Source organism: Meriones unguiculatus, chromosome 7, assembly GCF_030254825.1.
Source record: "Meriones unguiculatus strain TT.TT164.6M chromosome 7, Bangor_MerUng_6.1, whole genome shotgun sequence".
NCBI classification, from domain to species: domain Eukaryota; kingdom Metazoa; phylum Chordata; class Mammalia; order Rodentia; family Muridae; genus Meriones; species Meriones unguiculatus.
In genome coordinates this window covers 64,739,169-64,751,250 of record NC_083355.1, presented here as the reverse complement: position 1 = coordinate 64,751,250, position 12,082 = coordinate 64,739,169, and positions in this window count along the sequence as shown.

Below are 12,082 nucleotides of genomic sequence, written 5' to 3'. Positions count from 1 at the left end.
GAGAAATCATTATGGGGCAAGGGTATGGATGCATCTCAATAGAAATTTCCATGAGCTAAATGAAGAATACATAGAACAGAGCCATTCCCAATACAAGCTGTTTAAAAATCATTCTTAGAATCAGGATGAGAATTTTCTGTGTATCATTTATATTCTTTTGGTGCATAAATATATAGCAAATGGCTTGGACTAATGTCAGTATCATACAGTACATTCTATGTGAGCTATGAGCTAAATCATCACATGAAAACATAGATGAAATGATTTCTTAACCCAGAACAGAACAAGGTGAGGCAATTGTTAAGTGAGGCTATTTGTAATTGTGTGGCTTTGAAGATGCAAAAATCCTCAGCTTGATGGCATTTGTTGAGTGATTAAAGGTGAGATGCCCTCATACTAAGCAAGGCTAAACAGACAGTTGGAGACAAAAATAAAGTAAATAGTTTTGGTAGTATAGTTCAATGGTAGTGTGTGCTTAAGATGAATAGGGACCTGGGTTCAAGTCCCAGCATTACCTGCACTCACACCCACCTTTCAGGGTTAAGCATGGTGGCAAAGGCCTTTAATCCTAGCACTGGGGAGGCAGAGGGAGGTAGATCTCTTTGAATTCAAGTCAAACTTACTGTACAGTGAGTTAAAGATCAGACAAGGCTTACATAGTGAGACCCTGTGTCCAAAAGAATTTTTAAAAATTTCACCTTCTGTAATTATTTGGCCCTTGTTTATTCAGTGCCCTAGTAAAAAGTGTCTGTATTTCCTCATTAGTGATGTATTTCCTGATTACTGGTGAAGACCTTCTGTTATTGGGAGGTGAGACAACCCAGCAGATAAAGGTGCCTGCCATTGAGCCTGACTATCTAAGCTCAATCCCTGGAAATGCACATGGTAGAAGGACTGACTCTCAGCGCTGTAATTTGACTTCCACATATACTGGTGTATAGAAATAAATAAAATTAATTTTTAAAAATGTAATGTCCTTTCTCCCCAAGCATGGTTGGATACCATAAAAAGCTAAAATGATACGCTCAGGATGCGAGGCTAAGCACTGCACTCAGGGTCAGCCGCTTTGGACCCAGAGAAGAGCATGTCTGATTGCATGCGGGTTGATGCCCCAGGTCCCGCCTCTGAGAAAAAGGTATTGGACGGGTCTGATGCTCTTTGGGTGGATGACACCTAAATGAACATCTGTACAAAGTCCCAATTTATTTCTAATATCAGAGATCAGACCTCTACTCTTGCCTGATGCGTCTAAAACAAAAAGGGGGAACTGTAGAGAGCTGCGGAATGCTATGCCTTAAAGATGGAGCTGGTTTCCGCCTTCCACCTTCCCGATGGTGAGTGCTCTCTGTCACGAACAACTCCACATTTGGCTAAGGCCGAGGATCTGGCTTGCTTCCATGTATGTGGACCTATCTGCATTGCCCCCGTGGCATGCTGGGGTTGGCTACCCAGAGGCTATTTAAGCTGTGGGCTGGCTTTCCCCGGGGTCTGAGGATTGTTCAAGATTCCTGAATAAACTGCATTGAAAAAAAAAAAAAAAAAAAAGAAGTAAAAAAAAAAAAAAATGTAATGTCCTTAAAGAGCAGACAACAGAGTTCACAACAAGCAGCCCCTGAATCCCTTACTCAGAAAACCACATGGAGACTGAGCTGCCTATCAGCTACAGCTGAGCAGGGGGTCTAGGTCCTCTCCATGCTTCCTCTTTGGTTGGTGCATCAGTCTCTGCAGGATCCCCTGGGCTCTGTTTATTTTTGGCTTTGTTGATCTCCTTGTGGGCTTCATGTACCCTCCGTGTCCTTCTATCTCCTCCTCCTTCCCATAAGACTCCCAGTGCTCTGCCCAAAGTTTGGTTGTGTGTCTTAACATCTGCTTCAATCCCATGATGGATGGAGCCTTTCAGAGGACCCGCTTTAGTAGGCTCCTAACCTGCTCCCTTTCTTTTACTGCTTCTGTTTGATTATCTGTTCCTGGCAAAACAGTATTGCCAGGCCACAGAGGAAGAGGATCCAGGCAGTCCTGATGAGGCTTGATAAGCAAAGGGCAAAAGGCAAAAGAGAACTCCCCATTTTAGTGGACTAGGGGAAGGGGATAGGAGAAGAGGGTGTGAGGGTGGAACTGGGAGGAGTTGTGGGAGGGAGCTTCAATCGGGATATATAACGAATAAATTGTAAATAAATAAATAAATTCCTAGTCTGTTCAGAAAGCTGTAAATATTAATTTTGCTGGATACTGTTAAATAAGATACCTCAAGTGGGTAGAATTTATCTTTTCTAAGCAAACAGATGAGACATAAGAAGGCATCGCCGGGAACTGTCCCAATATTGCCACAATATTTCACTTGTGACTCTGTTGGGGAACACTGACTGTATTCCAATGTAGTCAGGCCACAGGGTAAATCATTAGTCACCAGGACCTTTGTTCCACAGGAAAGTTTAATTTATCTCAAATAATGAGTAGTTATTTCAACAGCTGAATAGGTTCAGGAGCAGTGGTAGAAGGAATCTACAGCCACACTTCAAGGTTTAGCACAGTCTTGGGAACCATTTTGCAGCAGCAGCCACTGGTGAACCTCCACCTCAGTGTCCCACCACCAACTGGCTGAATCTAGACAGTGTTTCTCTTCTGTCTGCCTGCTTTCTTCCCATTACAGGATGCCTGGTGCCTTCTGAATTTTCCTAGTAGACTTTCTGGAATCTAACTCATTGGCCACCAATTACCCTTAGATGAAAACTTCTCCTTATCAAACCATTTCATAGATCAGCAGCAGTCTAAGGACTGAGTAGTAGAGAAAACTGGGACACTTCCCTTGGCTTAAGGAAGAGAGTGACACTGGTTGCTTAGCTCAGCAGAGCAGCAAATGAAATGGTGTGAACACAGTCACTAACAGGCCTAATTTCCTGTGCTGAGGATAAGGATATTTTACTCTGAATAGGTAATTGTTTGTTGACAGGTTTTTATTATAGGAGTAAATCTGAATATAACACATAACATTAGCTGCATCATTATCAAATATATTTTATGATTACCTTCTTCACAAAAGTTAGCTTTGTATATACTTTAACATTTCCCTATTTGATAGGCACAACTTTAATAACTTAATCATAAGAAACCCATCAACTTGGGCATGGTGACACACCCATTTAGTTCCAGTGCTTGGGAGGCAGAAGCTTTATAAGTTTGGGCCAGCTTGCTGTGGGCTCCAAGCCAGCCAAGGCTATATAATGAGACCCTGTCTCAAAAAATAAAAGAAAAAAGAAGGAAGGAAGGAAGGAAGGAAGGAAGGAAGGAAGGAAGGAAGGAAAGAAGAAAAGAAGGAAAGCCATTATTCAGAGGAAGAGCTTGCAGAAGGGTGGATATTTTCCAATCCAGTAGTCAGTTTCCTTCCACAGATTCAGGAAGTTTCTTCAGTTTTACAGACATTTAATAACATAGACTGAGATCCAAATGTAGTGATGGAACAGATGAAGCTGTCATCATACAAGCTGAGTGTGAGCACTGTTGGGAGCTGTGACTCAGCGGCCTGCTTTGATATTGTAATCTCAGCTGAGAGATGGCTTTTTGGAGGCCCTTACTAATGGCAGAGGAGAACTTGCAAGTCCATCTCCTTTTGTTTGTGACAACAGGTGGGATAGCTTGTGAGGGTTACACCTCTTCCTCAGGCTCCTTGTGCAAATTAACCTATTGTTCTGGGATGTTTTACTGGCTAAAGTAACTCCTCAAAGAATAAAGTGGTCAGAAGGCTGGAGGCAGAGGAGGCAGGCAGAGACCTGAGACGTGCTGCTGGCACTGCTTGCTGCAGCAGTCTGCCTTTTGCTGTGGCTGTTGAGTCTGGACCCTTAAAAAGTTTCCTGTGTGCTGTGTGTTTATTTTATTAATTTTAATCCTCACACCCAACTCAAGAACCGTTCGACTCTGCCCGGCTGGCTCCGGCAAAGCACAACAATTGTGCTTGCCATTCTTGCTAAGAAACTTACAATAATAAAACAATAGCTCCCTGTAACTGTGCTGGACTGTAGACCAGATGGAAATTACTCTTTAGAGTCATTTACTGTGAGCATTCAAGGTGAGCACATGGTGCTCAATAAGTAAATATAACTGAAATGGCCACTTTTAAAAGAAGAAAGCAATACACAGAAAACAGAAAACAGAACTCTGGTCAGCTCACAGTGAAATTTATTTTTTTAGTTCCAGATAGTCATGTCTATGCACCCTGCAATAGTTAACTAACCAATTCTAAGCATACCTAAGTAGGAACATTTCATAATAGGCATTGGCATCCTTCTACCATCCCTAAAAATGAGATCTCTCTTAATTAAAAACAACTATTAATTGAGCCATTTCACAGTTTATTACTCAGTATCTTATTTTCTCAACATCTGTATTAAAATACAGAACATAATTCTGGGTATTATAGCCCAGGATTCAATGAAAACTCTCTCTTCAGTTAAATGATATTGTGCCACCATTAATATTTTAGCAACTTGATAGCTTATATATATTATCTTTGATAAATCAGTAGGCTTAATGTTCTCATTAAAAATGAGTTTTAGATTAAACATCATAAGAGCCCATGTGTGATAATATAATCCATGGCCAAAGGAAATAGACTGTGTCTGACACTTTGCTCCCTGCAGACGTTGTTAGTTGCTAATAAATAATTAAAGAAGGGCCATCTCATCTAGTTGCAAAACTTAAGCTATCCTCTGGTCCATGCCTCTGGTCCCCAATCTGAGTCTTTGGATTCCAGAACACACATTACTCACTGTCTATCTTCCCCTGTGTCCTGAAACAACCATGACACATTAGACTCCCTCCTTGGCAGCATTGATATCTACTTGGTGCTGTTACAACTGCAAACTCTCTGACAGCACACACACAGGCATACACACAGAGAGAGAGGGACATGCACACCCAGATGCACACACACAGGCCCACACACAGAGAGACACATGGTGTTCCTGTGCATGTTCAAAGCAAAGCAGCACTGAGTAGGGTGCTCATTTCTGTTGAATTTTACCTCTTCACTAATGTTTCCAAACATTTAACCAATTAGTATTTCATGAGTATTTCACAAAGATTGATTTTTTTTTTTTTTAGAATCACTGGAAAATTAACTTCTTGAGTTCTCTATATATACTGAATATTAGCACTATCTCAGATGTAGGTTTGGTGAAGATCTTTTCCCAAACTGTAGGTTGTCATTTTGTTCTGTTGACAAAAACTGTGGTATATTTACAAAATGGATTACTACTCAGCAAATAAAAAAGTTGCAGGCAAATAGATGAAACAAGAAAAGATCATCTTGAGTGAGGTAATGAAGAAGCAGAAAGGCACACATGGTATATGATCACTTATAAGTGGATATTAGACATATAGGATAAACATATTAAAATCTGCACAATTAAAGAAGCTAAACAGGGAGCATACTGGGGAAGAGACTTAACTCCCATTCAGAAGGTCAAATGGGATAAACACAGGAAGTAGGAGAAAACAGGGAACAGGACAGGAGCCTACCACAGAGTACTCTACCCAGCAGGGTTTTGAAGCAGATGCTGAGATTCATAGCCAAACTCTGGGTAGAGGGCAGGGAATCTTATGGAAGAAGAGGGAGATAGAAAAACCTGGAGGGGACAGGAGCTTCACAAGGAGACCAACAGAGCCAAAAACTGTGCTCAAGGGGTCTGCAGAGACTGATGAATTAACTAAGGACCATGCATGGAGAAGACCTAGACTCCCTGGTCAGATGTAGCCCATGGGCAGCTCAGTCTACATGTGAATTTCCAAGAAAGGGAATAGGGGCAGTCTCTGACATGAACTCAGTGGCTGGCTCTTTGATCACATTGCCCTGCCAAGAGAACCCTCTTATCAGTGGAATAGGGCAGAAATATGGGGGGCGAGATGGAGTGAGTATGGGACCAGGAGGAGATGAGGGAGAGTACTACAGCCAGATGCCCCTCAGTTGAAGAATGGATACAGAAATTTTGGTACATCTATACACTGGAATATTACTCAGCAGTTAAAAGAAACAAGAAAATCATGAAATTTGCAGGTAAATGGTAGGAACTGGAAAAGATCATCCTGAGTGAGGTATTCCAGAAGCAGAAAGACACACAGGGTATATAGTCCTCCTAAGTGGATACTAGACATATAATATAGGATAAACATACTAAAATCTGCACACCTAAAGAAGCTAATCAGGAAGGAGGAATCTGGCTGAGATGCTCAGTCCCCATTCAGAAAGGCAATGAGGATGGACTTCAGAAGAGGGAGAAAACAGCTAACAGGACAGGAGCCTACCTTTTCAATAGCTTCAAATTAAAAGTGTTTTTCAATTTGAAGAGTCTCATACTAACTGAAAATGTCACATGAACATGATAAAAATAAAATCTGATTCATTCAAATGTATCTTTAATTTATTTTCATTTTATTAATGATAAAGGGGACATTTATGCTAAATCATTTTTCATTATGCACCCCAGTGAAAACTAGAGTTATACAGTAGCTTACTTGCCAAGAAAATCACAGGCTATTAGAGTTATCAAACCAAATCAAAGATGGTAGATTGTTGGTCAGTTTTGATTAAAAGATAGTTATTTAGACAATAAATAGAAAAATGTGGCTTTTCCTGAAATCACCATGATTATAGACATAAATCTCTTCAGGAAACAAATTTTTTAAGCTTATGCAGTATGGTGGCCTTAGTGTTTCTTGCCCACTCAAAATAGAGTGTTAAAATGCCATTTCTCGCTATTACAAATAAAGCTGCTACAAACATGGTTGAGCAAATGTCCTTTTTGTGTACTTGAGCCTCTTTTGGATATATGCCCAGTAGTGGTATGGCTGGATCTTGAGGAAGTGCTATTCCTACTTGTCTGAGAAAGCGCCAGATTGATTTCCAGAGTGGTTGTACAAGTTTACATTCCCACCAGCAGTGGAGAAGGGTTCCCCTTTCTCCACAACCTCTCCAGCATGTGTTGTCACTTGAGTTTTTGATCTTGGCCATTCTCATGGGTGTAAGGTGAAATCTCAGGGTTGTTTTGATTTGCATTTCCCTAATGGCTAATGAGGTTGAGCATTTCTTTAAGTGCTTCTCTGCCATTCGGTATTCCTCTACAGAGAATTCTCTGTTTAGCTCTGTTCCCCATTTTTTAAGTGGATTACTTGGATTGCTGCTTTTCAGCTTCTTTAGTTCTTTATATATACTGGATATGAGTCCTCTGTCAGATAAAGGGTTGGTGAAGATTCTTTCCCAATCTGTAGGTGGTCGCTTTGTTTTGATGACGGTGTCCTTTGCTTTACAGAAGCTTTTCAGTTTCATGAGGTCCCATTTATTGGTTGTTGTTCTTAGAGCCTGTGCTGTTGGTGTTCTGTTCAGGAAGTTTCCCCCTGTACCAATGAGTTCTAGGGTATTTCCCACTTTTTTTTCAAGCTGATTTAATGTGTCTGGTTTTATGTTGAGGTCTTTGATCCACTTGGACTTCAGTTTTGTGCAGGGTGACAAGTATGGATCTATTTTCATTTTTCTACATGTAGACATCCAGTTAGACCAGCACCATTTGTTGAAGATGCTATCTTTTTTCCATTGTATGGTTTTGGCGTCTTTGTCAAAGATCAGGTGTCCATAAGTGTGTGGATTTATTTCTGGTTCCTCTGTTCGGTTCCATTGATCCACCATTCTGTTTCTATGCCAGTACCATGCAGTTTTTAAAACTGTTGCTCTATAGTACAACTTAAGATCAGGGATGGAGATACCTCCAGAAGATCTTTTATTGTAGAGGATTGTTTTAGCAATTCTGGGTTTCTTGTTATTCCATATGAAGTTGAGAATTTTTCTTTCCAGGTCTGTAAAGAATTGTGTTGGTAATTTGATGGGCATTGCATTGAATCTGTAGATTGCTTTTGGTAAGATGGCCATTTTTACTATGTTAATCCTACCAAGCCATGAGCATGGGAGATCTTTCCATCTTCTCATATCTTCTTCTAATTCTTTCTTCAGAGATTTGAAATTTTTTTCATACAAGTCTTTGACTTCCTTGGTTAGGGTTACTCCGAGGTACCTTATGTCATTTGTGGCTATTGTGAAGGGTGTTGTTTCCTTAATTTCTTTCTCAGCCCTTTTATCTTTTGTATACAGGAGGGCTACTGATTTTTTTGAGTTAATTTTGTATCCTGCCACTTTGCTGAAGGTGTTTATCAGCTGTAGGAGTTCCCTGGTAGAGTTTTTGGGGTCACTCACATATACTATCATATCATCTGCAAATAGTGATAATTTGACTTCTTCCTTTCCAATTTGTATCCCCTTGATCTCCTTCAACTGTCTTATTGCTCTAGCAAGGACTTCCAACACTATGTTGAAGAGATATGGAGAGAGTGGGCAGCCTTGTCTTGTCCCTGATTTCAGTGGGATTGCTTTAAGTTTCTCTCCATTCAGTTTGATGTTGGCTATAGGCTTGCTGTATATCGCCTTTACTATGCTTAGATATGTGCCTTGTATCCCTGATCTCTCCAATACTTTGAACATGAATGGATGTTGGATTTTGTCAAATGCTTTTTCAGCATCTAGGGAGATTATCATGTGGTTTTTTTCTTTCAGTTTGTTAATATGGTGGATCACATTGATGGATTTCCGTATATTGAACCACCCCTGCATACCTGGGATGAAGCCTACTTGGTCATAGTGGATAATATCTTTGATGTGTTCTTGGATTCGGTTTGCAAGTATTTTATTAAGTATTTTTGCATCAATGTTCATAAGGGAGATTGGCCGGAAATTCTCTTTCTTTGTTGAGTCTTTGTGAGGTTTAGGTACCAAGGTGACTGTGGCTTCATAGAATGAATTTGGTAATATTCCTTCCAGAAGCTGGAAACAACCCAGATGCCCCTCAACTGAAGAATGGATGCAGAAATTGTGGTACATCTACACAATGGAATATTACTCAGCAATGAAAAATAAGGAAATCATGAAATTTGCAGGTAAATGGTGGGATCTGGAAAGGATCATCCTGAGTGAGTTGTCCCAGAAGCAAAAAGACACACATGGTATATACTCACTCATATAGACATACAACATAGGACAAACCCACTAAAACCTGTGCATCTAAAGAAACTAAGCAAGAGAGAGGACCCTAACTAAAACGTCCAACCCCCATCCAGAAAGGCAAAGAGGATGAACATCAGAAGAAGAAGAAAACAGGAAACAACTTAGGAACCTACCACAGAGGGCCTCTGAAAGCCTCTGCCCTTCAGACTATCAAAGCAGATGCTGAGCCTGATGGGCAACTGTTGGGCAGAGTGAACGGAATTTTAGGTAAGAACTGGGAAATAGTAAGAGCTGGAGAGGACAGGGTCTCCACAAGGAGAGCAACAGAACAAGAAAATTTGAACATAGGGAACTTCCCAGAGACTCATACTCCAACCAAGGACTCTTCATGGAGATAACCTAGAACCCCTGCACAGATGTAGCCCAGGGCAGTTCAGAGTCCAATTGGGTTACATAGTAATGTGAAGAGGGACTGTCTCTGACATAATCTGATTGGCCTGCTCTTTGATCACCTCCCTCTGGGGGGGGGGGAGCAGCCTTACCAGGCCACAGTAGAGGACAATACAGCCACTTTCGATGTGAACTGACAGACTAAGATCAGAAAGGAGAGGAGAACCTCCCCTATTAGTGGACTTGGGGAGTGGCATTCAAGCAGAGGGAGGAGGGAGGGTGGGATTGGGATGGGAGGAGGGAGGGGCTTATGGGGGGATGCAGAATGAATAAAGTGTAATTGATGAAAAATTTAAGAAAAAAGGGAAAAAATAATTTAAGAACCTTAAATGACTTTCAAAATTGGAGGAAAACATGGAGTTAGTCAATTGGCATGGAACACGTCTCGCCCCTGGGGGCAATGGTCTCCTGAACCTACTCAGACCTTGGACACCACCACTGCTAGTTCTAGAACTGACGCAGGATGTTCCAACGAGGGGTTAAGGCTTCTCATAATATTTCCTATAAGCCCACACCTGTTTGTCTATATCCCCCATTTTTATTCATTATTAGCCAGATAGAGCCAAGTAATTGTGGTAATGATACTTGCTTTTTTGCCCAATGCTGGAATGCTAGTAAAGTTAGGTATGCCCTGGTTACTCGCATGCCTCACTGGGTGCCTATGCCCATTGATGCCCCTCACGCTATGACTCTCTTCAGACAGAAAAGGGATCTTGGAACTACAGCCACCATTGTTACTACCATCTCATTGGCGGCTGTTGGAGCTACCACCAGGGCATTAGCCATGAGTCATACTGGGCAGACTGTTCAGACCCTGAATAATCATTTAGCCAATGTAGCTCATGCCTCAGTTGTACATAAAGGAATTAATGCTCAACTAAAAGGAAGCTTGATGGTGTTCAATCAGAGGATTGACCTCTTGCAGGAGCAAATTGATACCCTATGGCAAATCGCTCAACCTGGCTGTCAATGAAAGTATGCTGGACTTTGTGTCACTAGCATACAACATGAGAATTTTTCCTGTGCTGCAAATCTGTCTAAACAATTGTAGAGCTATATTTTAGGTAATTGGACTGGAGAATTCGATACTACGATGGAGCAGCTGAGAGTGGTCATTGTCACAGTAAATTCTACCGGAGTGGACACAGGACTAGCCACAGGATTATCAACATGGATTGCTGCAGCCATGAATCATCTGAAGGAATGGGCGGGCATGGGAGTGTTAGCAGGCCTTCTGGTGTTGGTCTCCTTGGTTTGCCTGTGGTATATATGCAAGATTAGAGTCTCACAACAGTGTGATGCAGCCTTGATCATTCAGGCCTTTACAGCCATTGAAGCAGGACATTCTCCCCAAGCATGGTTGGATACCATAAAAAGCTAAAATGATACGCTCAGGATGCGAGGCTAAGCACTGCACTCAGGGTCAGCTGCTTTGGACCCAGAGAAGAGCATGTCTGATTGCATGCGGGTTGATGCCCCAGGTCCCGCCTCTGAGAAAAAGGTATCGGAGGGTCTGATGCTCTTTGGGTGGATGACACCTAAATGAACATCTGTACAAAGTCCCAATTTATTTCTAATATCAGAGATCAGACCTCTACTCTTGCCTGATGCATCTAAAACAAAAAGGGGGAACTGTAGAGAGCTGCGGAATGCTATGCCTTAAAGATGGAGCTGGTTTCCGCCTTCCACCTTCCCGATGGTGAGTGCTCTCTGTCATGAACAATTCCACATTTGGCTAAGGCTGAGGATCTGGCTTGCTTCCATGTATGTGGACCTATCTGCATTGCCCCCGTGGCACGCCTGGGTTGGCTACCCAGAGGCTATTTAAGCTGTGGGCTGGCTTTCCCCGGGGTCCGAGGATTGTTCAATGTTCCTGAATAAACTGCATTGAAAAAAAAAATGCCATTTCTCAGGACAATAACACTAAAATTAAGGCCTTGGAAAGTGATTAGGTCATAAGGGCAACATCATCTTGAGTTGGAGAAATAACCTTATCCAAGGACAGCAGAGATCAGCCCTTCTCTTCCACCAAAATAGAAACAGATGGTTTCTACCAGCTAGAAACAGGAGGTGAGCCCCTGCCAGGCACCAATTCAGGCAATTTGACCTCTGGTTTCACAGTGTACCACCCTGTCAAAACTATTCCCTTATATCATCTGTAAGATATGCAGCCCATGGTATTCATTTGTAGTAGCACAATCATACCCAGCCATATACTTATAGTCCTCTCAAAGTTGAGACATATCAAGTCAGATTTACAATTTACCAAGATAAGAAAAAAAAAAAAACAGTCCAAAAGACATAGGAGCAAGACAAAATGTCAGAACATGTTCCATCTTAACTCAAATACCAGCCTCATATTATCTGTACAATAATAAAATTTAGTCCTTTTAAGATAAGGTTTTCTTGAATAATCTGTCAAAATTTTTACTTAAAGTAGTATTTGAGATAGAAATAGTGAAGGCCTGTCCTAGTGGCTTCATTCCTCTGCTTATGTAATATTGTGGTCAAGACTCTGTCTGCTCTATTTCTCTCAACTCAATAAACAGACATATTTCAATGTACTATGCTGCAATGTGTTGGTCCTTGAGG